Below are 11,300 nucleotides of genomic sequence, written 5' to 3'. Positions count from 1 at the left end.
ACTTTGCATATTGCTCTCTCGAAGCGCTTGCTGCGCTCTCTGCGCACGCACAAAGAAAAGCTAAAGCTAATAAAGCCCACCACTAGGTGTGGAGGGTGACCGTGCGACTGTGCGTGCAACTCGCCTGCTCGCTTGCTAAATCTTCCGTGTGCACGGATTTGCGCGCTTGTGTCTCTGACATCCCCCTTCGTCTGAACTATGTGCATTGTGGCAGTGACGAGGTTTACTGCCTCGTAGCGGCGGGGACGACGGTGTGCGCGGCATGGATACGCACGAGACGGGCACGACGGATGATGCAGCGAGGATCGCCTCCGTCAGCTGATCGAAACCTCCGCACGTAAGAGTCCCGTCTTTCTCTGGGAGGGGACCGCAGAGCTCAGCCTGCTTAGACAGACCATCCACCCGTGGGAAACGTCTTTTTCGCGCAGGCAGTAGCGGTCACGACCCGAGTACGCGCGACAGGTGCGGTAGTAGTACGAATGAGCCTCGAGTTCTTGCGAAATATCCGCTCGCTTGCCCAGCTCGGTGGTGCACCAGTTTTGCCAGCCGCCGTTAGCAACGGGGCAGCGCGTCGTTTGTCACCAACCCTGCAGCCGAGCGCGCGTTATTAAAAACGTTGACCTGACGCTGCGTGGACAAAGCGGCCGATCTGTTGTGTGTTGCTGCGATAACGGTTCAATCGTCGCACGTCGTCCTGTCAAGCTGCCCATCAGTTGTGGCCACCGCAGGCGCAGTGTCCTTGCCTCTGGCTCACGGGTAATGTGCCTGGCTCTGCTTGCACGGTACGAATGCGCCCGCGAAGATGCCTATTTTTAGCGGTTTCGGTGGGCCCTGGGCCTTGAGATTTAAGGCGCGCGCGCATGTTACTGCGTGTGTTGATTCTCGGTCAGTACACGCTTGCGGCGGTGGGCCGAAAGCGCGCGTTGCTGCATGTTGCACCGTGCATCGGCACGTTTACTTACATCACCTACGGAAGTCTGGCGATTCACATTAGTTCCCAGCAGCAGAAGGGTGAATCCGGGAGCGGTGTTTTCCGTTAGCCTCACTTTTTAAAACTCTTTCCGCAGACTCGCATACGCTTGTTCGGCCCGACCCCGTTTGGATCGTAAAAACAACGCCTTGCGTTCATTGAACGCGAGCTTCCTTTCGCAGCGGTACTGCGTGAGTCACTGGGAAGCACAGATTACTATCCAACTTATATATATCCAATATGAATAAATTCTTTAATTGCCAACTTGAAGCATTTGGGCGGTGGCTTGTTGACAAGGCGTGTCTTGCTGACCACAGCCAGCCTGTGGTGCCAAGTGATACCATCGATATGCTTGATTGTTGGCCGTTGCTCGCCTACTTTTAATTGAATAAACTCGCGCGCGTCCGTAGATACAGTGCCGCTGGCGATTGTCGTGCGCAGTTAATTACTGAAGTACCAGTTGGAGCTCTTCCCCGAAAAAAACCTTGAGCGCGAAACACAATAGCTCCGCTGCGGACCGAGCGGGCTTCCTTGAACCGGACACTTGTCGCAGGCGTTAAGGAGGGCATAATGTAATATCTGGCCAATGATCAGGCAGAGAGTGCGTTCGTCCATCTAGTGTGACGGAGCGCATTTCTTCGGCTCGTGCGTTTCAACCGCACTTCTTGGCACGCGGGCCCGTTCTCCGGTCATAAACTCTACGGTTGTCCTAAAGCAGGGTTATTTGCGACATGTTGTCAATGGCGCGCTCCGAGAGAGTGCTGCGCTTTCGACGTTGGTTTCCTTTTCATTTGGATGCGTTGCCGTGCATGCTTTAAGTGCTGACCGAACGCCACTTTTCATGGGGCTATGTGGGAATAGTTCTGGCGCAGCGTGTTTTGGATAAGGTCGTCTGTTGCGCAAAGGCAGACGCAACTATCTTAAAGAGCGAAATAGTTTTGTGCATGCAGCTGCAGTGTAGAGGTTTAAAGCCGTGCATTCCGTGACTGTGCACGGCTCTGTCGGGATCTGAGTGCTCGTTCAGGCCAGGAACGCTCATTAACCAGGCATATGGAGAGGAAGATCTGGTAGCTGGAGTAAAAGATTGTTTTAATCGACATCTTAGAGCTGCCAGAGAGGTAGGATGGCTTCAGTTGTCAGGCTCAACCGGTCATTTTGTACGGGGACCTTCGGCTTTCCCTTTGACGTAACTAGGGAGGAACTTTCGCCGCCCTGCATGGCATCCCGCGGGCGTGGCCCTTGTCATCATGAACACCCCACCCCTTCCTGGTGTATAGAGGTCGGTTCTTTGTCTACTGGGATTCTTTATCCTGAAAAAGCCCCACGCCTTGCTTGTACTCATGGAAGGGGCCTTCAGAGGCACTGACCAAGAGACAGGTGAACAGAAACTTGAAACCCTGTGGAGCCCAGGGCGTTCTTGAGCTTATATGAACTAGAAAAGATGGACTCGGAAGGTTTACCAAGTTAAGTTAACAAGCACCACCTGACAATAGTGATGGTGATTGAAGCACTAATCAAAAGAACATAGCCACTCATAACACTTGTATTCAAAGTTTTTCTTTCTTTCTTTTTTTTTTTCTAGACAGTGCTCCATGCAGTTTGAATGCCTCTTTCAAATGCATTGAGCTTCATATATAATCCGCATTTTTCACCATTATGCTTCAGCCCTCAAATTGGGGTCCACTGGAATCCCAAACTAAGTCTGAGCTGATTCAATGAAGTGTTTCTTGGCCTGTCCAACATTTGCTGTTCAAGAAGGCTATGCTCCAGTAATGCCTTGTCATTATGGCCAAGTCTGTCTGCAAGGCAGGTTGCATGCAGTATTGCATCATAATTAAAAACAATGGAAATGTATTTAGAAAAAGGAAACTGCAATTAGTCTGTTTTTGCACATAGCAGTGGTACACAGACAATGACAACTGAAGAATGCATTGGCAAATACACTGCTGTTGGCTTGGAGAGAGAAATTGTATATTTATGCCAGCCAACTACGTTCACTAAGTTCCGTTAGGTCACAGTAGAGGTGAGCTTCTTTCAATATCAGCATCTCTCTGGCACTGTTTTGCAGTGTCGAGACACAAATGGCACAGGTGCAGTTTTGTGGGCGGAGCTCGTACTGAATTCTTAGGTTTCCACTGAGTATATTAATTTTTAAATCGGATAACTCCTTGGCAAGCTAGCACATTATAGTGGTATGAACACGTGTGGACAGCTGCAGTACATTCATGCTGAAATCTCTTGTAATGCTGCGTTTCCTCAGAGCTGTCGAGGTCTAAGCACAGTTATTAGTCGTGAAAGTTGGTTTTGATACCCAGTTCCTTTTACATGCTAATGTGCCAGGCAACTAAACATTCTATTGCACTGATGAGATATATGTACAAAGGCACATGGCGCATGCGAGAGTCAGACGCATCATCAAATCGTGCCACTTGTAAACTTCTTCGCCGGAAAGGAGATGTCTGGCTAATGCAGGAGGCAGAATTTTTGTGAATGTAGTTGTAGATTCCGACTGGTTTCAGATTTCGTTATTCTTATTTCTTAACAGAATCGTGGGTTTTCTGAAGCACGTGAAGTGTACATGTTAAATGTATGAACACTAGAACATAAAGCTTCCACCACCTTCTGCAGACCTTTGCTACACTTGAAATACAGGATGCACAATGTTTTACTATGGTAGTTGAGGTTCTGTTTGCACAAACCGCCAATATTTATTGATTCATGGTGTTTTACCACACCAAAGCAACATTGGGGCTAGGAGACGCTGTAGTTAGTGGAGGGCTCTAGATTAATCGTGATCACCGGGGGTTCTTTGACGTGTGCTGAAAAAAGTTAGTGCTTCTACATTTGGGGGAAGGGGGTGGGGGGGGGGGGGCATCGAAATGTGGTCACGTAGGCCAAGAATCGAACCCTGTGGCTCGTGCTCAATGAATTCACCTACTTTAATCTCGTGATCAGCAGTGTAATGCCCTAGACACTGAGCTGTCCCGACAAGTCTATGCTCACTTTCGTATTTGGCTTGCAATGCTGTGGAAGCTATGCTAGAAGTTCGGTCATCAAAAAGTATCACTCTGTGCGTTTTTTGTCAAGTGGTTTAGAGCTCCAGCTCTGAATCAAAAGGACATAGGTTTGACACCTTGCCTGGACAGTACTAACCAACACTCAGTACTAACCAATGTCAGGAGCTCGCGAATTGCGAATATTCTACGAAAGCACTTCGCGGTGTTCGACTTTTCCCAGCAAGAGGCTCCACCATCCTTTCCACCTTCTCTTGTACAGCACCGCATACACGGGATCTCACCAGCCTCTGCGACAAAAGCCATATCGGGTGTCCCCTTCGGAGCGGAAGGTGATCAATGACCAAGTCCGTGACATGCTAAAGAAAAACGTTATCCAAGAGTCTAGTAGTCCGTGGGCAGCCCCAGTAATTCTAGTCAGAAAGAAAGATGGCACATGGCGATTTTGCAATGATTACCGCCGACGCCGTTACCAAGAAAGATGTATACCCTTTGCCACGGATTGATGATGCTGTAGATTGCCTTTCTTCGGCCTCATACTTTTCGAGTGTATGCTTGCGGTCTGTACACTGGCAGATTCAGATGCACAAGGCAGACAAGGAAAAAACGGCATTCATTACACCAGGCGGACTTTTCGAATTTAATGTGATGCCATTCGGGTTGTGTAACGCGCCCGCAACTTTTGAGCGATTCATGGACAACATTTTGCGTGGTTTGAAGTGGGAAGTCTGCATGTGTTATTTGGATGATGTTGTGATTTTCAGACGCACGTTTTGTGAACACAGCGCATGCCTCAATCTTGTGCAAGAGTGCCTAGGCAAAGCACACTTGGTATTAAACTCCAGGAAGTGTCGCTTTGGCGAACACCAAACGCTGGTTCTAGGCCACCTAGTGGACAAAGAGGGCATAAGACCTGATCCAGCGAAAATGGCTTCAGTCGAAGCCTTTCCACAACCTCGCTCAGTAAAAGAGCTGCGAAGCTTCTTGGGCCTGTGCTCATACTTCCGTAGGTTTATTCCCGGATTTGCTCACATCGCGCATCCACTGACGTGTCTGCTTTTCGTGAAACTGAAGTTCCGTTTGACGTCCCATCCTTGGTTCTCAAATACGTCGACCCTGCGGCTCCAACAGAACTACACACGGATGCAAGCGGTATTGGTGTCGGCACTGTTCTTATTCAACGCTTCGACACCAAAGAACACGTCGTAGTGAACGCGAGTCGCTCTCTAAGCAAGCCCGAGCGCAATTACACCGTCCGGAACAGGAATGTCTCGCAGTGATTTTCACAATACAGCGCTTTCGGTCATACCTGTATGGACGCCCTTTCACGATAATCACAGACCATCACTCTTTGTGCTGGCTCGTCAATTTGCGTGATCCGTCTGGTAGACTTGTACGTTGGACCCTCCGTCTACAGGATTACGACTTCACCGTTTCCTATAAAAGCGGTCGACGGCACGCCGACGCAGACTGCCTTTCGCGGCTACCGCTTCCCACAATGGAGTGTGACGCGGACAACTTCGATCATTATACTGTATCCTTTTCTAATCTAATACCTTTAAGACTGAGCAGCAAAATGAGAACACTTTAAAGCAACTGCTGGCTGCCAAAAAGAAATCAACAGCCAATCGCTTTTGCACACGTGATGGGCTCCTATATAAGAACTATTCTACCACAGGCTCACGATATCTCCTCGTGGTCCTGAAAAGTGTACGCACTTCCATTTTGCGGGCTATGGATGATGACCCAACCTCCGGTCATTTGGGAGCAGCTAGAACACTTTGCAGTCTTCAAGAAAGATTTTACTGGCCTAATATGCATCAGACGACGCAGCAGTATGTGTATAGCTGCAATGAATGTCAACGTCGCAAGCGTCCCACAAGTACTCCTAGTACACTACACCCTGTTCCACCCCCAAGGACTCCATTCGAGCAAGTCGGCGTCGACCTTCTCGGCCCGTTTCCACGGTCCTCTAACGGAAATCGGTGGATCGTTGTGTGCACTGACCACCTGACACGCTACTGTGAGACAGCGGGAATACCATTGGCTGCTGCAGCCGACGTGTGCCTTTTCTTGCTACGATTTATTATTCTCCGACACGGCCCTCCTCTAAAGTCGTTATTAGCGATCGTGGGCGACAGTTTACTACAGATGTCGTGGAAGAGATGCTTCATCTATGTTCAAGTTTTCGACAATCTACGCCGTACCATCCCCAAACGAACGGCCTTACGGAACGCACCAACACAACTCTCGCGAACATGTCCATGTTCGCAACACAACAGATCACAAGAACTCGGACAGTGTTCTACCTTTCGTGACTTATGCATTTAACACCGCCCAGCACGAAACTACCGGCTACAGCTCCTTCTTTCTTCCTTACGCCCGGCCACCACGTTATACCCTTTATAGGATTTTCCCATTTATGAACCACGATGATGCCTGCATATCTGAGACCATCTGTCGTGCAGAAGAAGCCCGATGCCTTGCTTATTTGCGCACTCTTGCTTCACAAGATCGCTCAAAGGCACGTTACGACCGCCAACGCCGACACGTCATATATGATCCAGGTGACTTAGTGTGGCTATGGACGCCAACAAGAAAACGTGGGTTGTGCAAGAAACTACTGGCACACTGTGTTGGACCTTATGTTGTTCTAGAACGTATAAGCGAATTGAATTACCGTATAGCGCACCTCCATTCAAATGGTCTACGCTCTTCAAAGACTGAAGCGACTCATGTTGCCCGCTTGAAGCCCTTTACCTCTCGAGATGCTGTTTGACTTGCCCGGTGGGCTTCGTCTGCGCGGGGGGATGTGTTACAAGCGTGAAAGTCTTGTGTTATTTGTGTATGTGCCATAAGCTGTAGTGATTTGCAGATAAGAGGTGTGGAAGAAAAGGACGTTTGGCCAAGGCATCACGGAACCTAGGCTGGCGCTCAAGACCGTCGGTTACGTCGTGTCCCAATAAACCCTCTCTTAACAGAATAACCCGTAACAGTATATATATATGGATGCTTGAAAATTTGCCTCCCGTTAATCTTCTATGGCATCTTTTGAGTGTCGTACCAGATTTGTGAGATTATACGCTACACTGCGAATTAGGCGCAACGATGGGCCAGCTGGTGCTTCTCTGTGCAAGCATGCATGTGAGGCTGCTGCGACATGCTGTGCTGAAAATTAAAAACTCCGAAAGGAAGATAATAAAAAGAAAACAAAATGATCTAAAACAACGTATCAGCTGTCGTGTAGCACAGTTTGTTTGCTTTTAAAGATTGAAACATATTTTTCATTTATGCTGAGCTTTCACAAGAGTTTCACATATTTGCTGGCAAAAACTGTTAGTGTGAATGTAGCCACTGCAAAAAGTCTCTCTGGCCTCCACAGTGTTCCACCCATTGTCTGAAACTGAGTATAGATGTCTACATTGACGTGACTGAAACTGCATGGGAATGCATCTACTTTGCTCATTTTTCAGCCGTCGATTGTCTTTCATGTCGGTGCACGAATGCAGTGGAGTTTTTGTTCATGCAAACGTCTATAATTAATGTAGTGGCAGAAAATATTGAGGAATGTCTGGTGCTTTTCTAGTTCTGGCACGTGACATAGGTTGATTCGTGCTTTGTTGCACAGGCATTATTGCCCCGTTTTGCCGTATTTACTACTTGGCACGTATGTATGCAGGCTTGTTGGAGCTGAAAATGACAGTGAGGTAATCGCACTTCCCAGCCATATTGTTTATGTGGTGATGTGACGAATGCAAATATGGCACAGCAGCTGGGCATGTTTCTGGGTGATGGCCAACACCTTTCTTCGTACATCCCCTTCCCATGTTCTCTACCACTGAGGCAATAATTTGTCATGGAAGCAAGCCTTTGCCAGAAACTCCTCTTGTACTTTCGTGCTGATGGCCAACTAGTGCTTGTTTGCAGGATTTGTTGATGGCGTGTGCAGGTAGTTAGCAGTCACACCTCACCCTGGCGCAGCATGGCCTTTGTCGCTTTTGCGCCATTAAACCTGAATTAACTTACTTGCTTCGAGCAAAATTGTGTATACAAGTATTCTCATTTGGGTTGAATGGTGTTGGTGCGCCCTCCACACATGGTGATCATTATATTGGCGACTAATATTTGGAAGCTGTTAGCTTGCCGCTGTCGTTGAAAAGAAAAGTACAATCATTGCATTCTACCGATGCTAACGTATGGGGCAGAAATTTGGAGGTGAACTAAGAAGCTCGAGGAGTTAAGGACTGGGCAAAGATTGACGGAACGAAAAATGTTACGCTTAACGTTAGGAGACGGGAAGAGAGTGGTGTGGATCGGAGAGGATAGAGGTATAGCCAGTATTCTAAATGACATTTCAAGGGTAAGATAAAGCTGTTTAGACCATGTAATGCATAGAGTAGATAACCGGTGGACCATTAGTTGCAGAATGGGTGTCAAGGAAAGGGAAGCGCAATTGAGGACTGCAGAAAATTAGATGGGGTGATGAAGTTCGAAAATTTGCAGGCGCAAGGGTTGGAATTGGCCAGTGAAAGACAGGGGTAATTTGAGATCGCTGGGAGAGTCCTTCGTACTGCAATGGACATAAAATTAGGCTGATGACGATGATGATCGAGAAACTGGGGTACCCTTTGTGTGGTATCTCGCACAGTAACTAGAGGCCAGGTTACATCAGAATTCATACTTTATTCATAAAGGGTTCTTCCAGGGATGTGCGAATATTCGAAACTTTTGAATAATGAATAAAATAGTCACTATTTGTAAATTTGGAATAATTTTCAAATTCTTTTTGAATATTGCAATACGTCAACTGTACCCAAATAAACATACAATGGAGTAAAAGTGGGGTAAATAAACTTTTATCCCCGCGGACAAAGTATAGACATCAAACAGGGAAACTTGTGCGATGGAACAGGCAACGTCAGTTTGGTAGGCATATTTTACAAGCTGTACAGCAATTATACGAATTCTCTGAAGAGCCCTGCGCATGTAAAGAAACTACTTGTTTGCTCCTTTCTGCTTTTAACAAACACCGCTTCATAACATAGTATGTAATTACAGAAGCATTATGAAACATCGTTCCAGCGCACTATTAAACACGGACGAGAGGAGAAAGACAACACAAACACCGGACTTCAACTGCATTTTATTCATGAAAAACAGGGCTTTATGTACACAGGAGGGGGGGGGGGGGCTGCTAGTGCACCGGGCCGCCCAAAGATATCTCCTTGGTCCAGGCCACAATCATCAGAGGTGTCGCTACCCAAATGAAAGAAAAAGCATTTTTCACATCACTCATGTACAATCTTGCACATCTTCCGCCTTACCTAGCTGATACGACGCCCACGTTGCCCTGAGATAATCAAGTTCTCTTTTCCCGAGCACAACAGAAGGAGCACTGACGCGGTAATCTTTTCCATTAGATATACAAAGAGCTTCAAAAATTTCACGGTTTTTCTGAGTGCTAAATTTGCGCAACACACATGTTTGTTCAAAAAATGCCTTGCATGCGGACTTATGCGAGCAACAGCGAATGTGGTCGGCTAAATGACCAGCGCCACTTAGTGAAGTAGCATTCCTGCGATGCTCTAGCAAGCGTTCATTAAGACAGCGCCCGGTTTGGCCAATATAGCGTTTCCCCCAGGCGAGGGGAATGCTATATACTACACCAACCTCACATTCAATGAGGGCTTTGGTGTGCTTTATTTTGCAGGCTGGCTTCTTCTTCGATTCGTTCACTAAGGAACACATTCGCCCCAGCTTTTCTGGGGCTGAAAACGCAACACGTACCCCGTACCTGTCGCCAACATTCTTGAGGTGGTGAGAAACCTGGTACCAGTAGAGCACTACGATAGGATGCTGTGGCGGGCGTGCGTCTTTCTCCAGCCTGCGCCTCCCACCAAATTTTCCCTTGTGAATCTGGCTCTCTACCACCAAGGCCACGATTTCCCCTTGGAAGCAAGCCTCCTCCAGACGCCTTAGCTAGTGTAGCAACCAGGCAGCGTTCTTGGACCATTACTATTTCTAATATACATTAATGACTTGCCGAATAACATTTCCTCACACGTGTGCATTTTTGCAGACGACTGCATTCTTTATCATTCTATTAAGAGTGACGATGATCATGCAACCCTCCAATAAGATCTTGAACTTCTTCTGACACTGGTGAGGCGCCAGCGCTGCGCCCTTGGCTGTGGCGTCGCTTCAGACATCAGCTGGATGCATTCAAGCTGAAGAGAGGTCCGCGCACCTCTACTAGCAACGGCGGAATTGCAAGGCTGGGGAACGTTTTCAGTGGGAAGGTCGTATGCTGTGCACTGCTGCGTTCGAGCATGGCCATGCATTAGCTTAACAATTTGTGTATTTAGTGTCCCTGTAGAGTTTCTGTGTCTGAAGCAAGCAAATTTTTGTTCCTCGTTTAGGAACTTTTTACATTCTCCAGCGTTTATTTTAGTTTTACTTTAATTTTTTAATTCTTCATTTCTTCATATGTGTGCAGTTGACGTAACCATCTTTCAGTCTATCAAGTGCAGAGCTTTACTAGGATTCATTTTTGCTTTATTCAGTTTACTTCTAATCATATGTTGCTCTATTCAACTTGGTGATACACTTAAACATTGACAAGAAAAGAACACAATTGAACTGGTTCAGGACACCGCAGCAGGTATAATTGTCAGTTTCTTGTGGCCCAGGTTGCGTAGAAAATCCAGATACTTGTGCCATTATTGCATTTGGTAGCATGGCACAAAAAAAAGTCATTGTTGCTTTTTTCCTGATAACAATTACAGTGGTAGTACTCTTTATTTAATGTTCTTGCACTATTACTGCTAAGAGCCCCAGTAAGACTCTGCTTTTCTGCTCACATTTGATTGCACTGCAACTTGCAAAGCCAGTGTAGAGTCTGCGCATCATTAGATATGCACAAAACCTTAGCTATGCACATGGAAGTGAGAAAAAGGCAAATTCAGACTTGTGACCAAGTTTCTGGTACATTGATATAAAATTTGTTGCAGTGATTCAAGTATTGGTGATATAAGTTTGTAATAATACGTGAAGACATTTGTATTGAATCAAACTACGTTTAGCATATGCAAATTGCCTTCCAGGCACAGCTCATTCTTGGGCACTCACTTTCAGAATAAATGACTCTGTAACAGCATTTACAAAAATGATCCAGGTATGCTTGCTCCTGGCACTTTTCTTTATTATTATTGTTATTATTAATATTGTTATTAATATTCTAATATTATAACACATATATTATAATAATATGATATTCTATATTAATAACACTCCTCGGCACGTCATGCCGTGGAGTG

At 46.6% G+C, this 11,300-nt stretch overlaps 1 protein-coding gene across 3 annotated transcripts in view; it reads left to right on the top strand.

Moving 5' to 3' along the window:
- The first annotated feature begins 57 nt into the window (after positions 1-57).
- LOC119441463 (autophagy-related protein 9A-like) overlaps positions 58-11,300 on the top strand; it is a 174,978-nt gene continuing 163,735 nt past the window's right edge. The window contains exon 1 of one of the 3 annotated variants that reach the window (XM_037706078.2): positions 58-337. The gene's annotated coding sequence lies outside the window, so the exon portion shown is untranslated. The remainder of the gene's footprint in view (positions 338-11,300) is intronic. The other 2 variants (XM_037706081.2, XM_037706083.2) reach the window with 2 other exon arrangements.

The sequence above is a fragment of the Dermacentor silvarum genome, chromosome 2 (genome assembly GCF_013339745.2).
Source record: "Dermacentor silvarum isolate Dsil-2018 chromosome 2, BIME_Dsil_1.4, whole genome shotgun sequence".
NCBI lineage: Eukaryota > Metazoa > Arthropoda > Arachnida > Ixodida > Ixodidae > Dermacentor > Dermacentor silvarum.
This window is presented reverse-complemented; position numbering and strand designations above follow the sequence as displayed.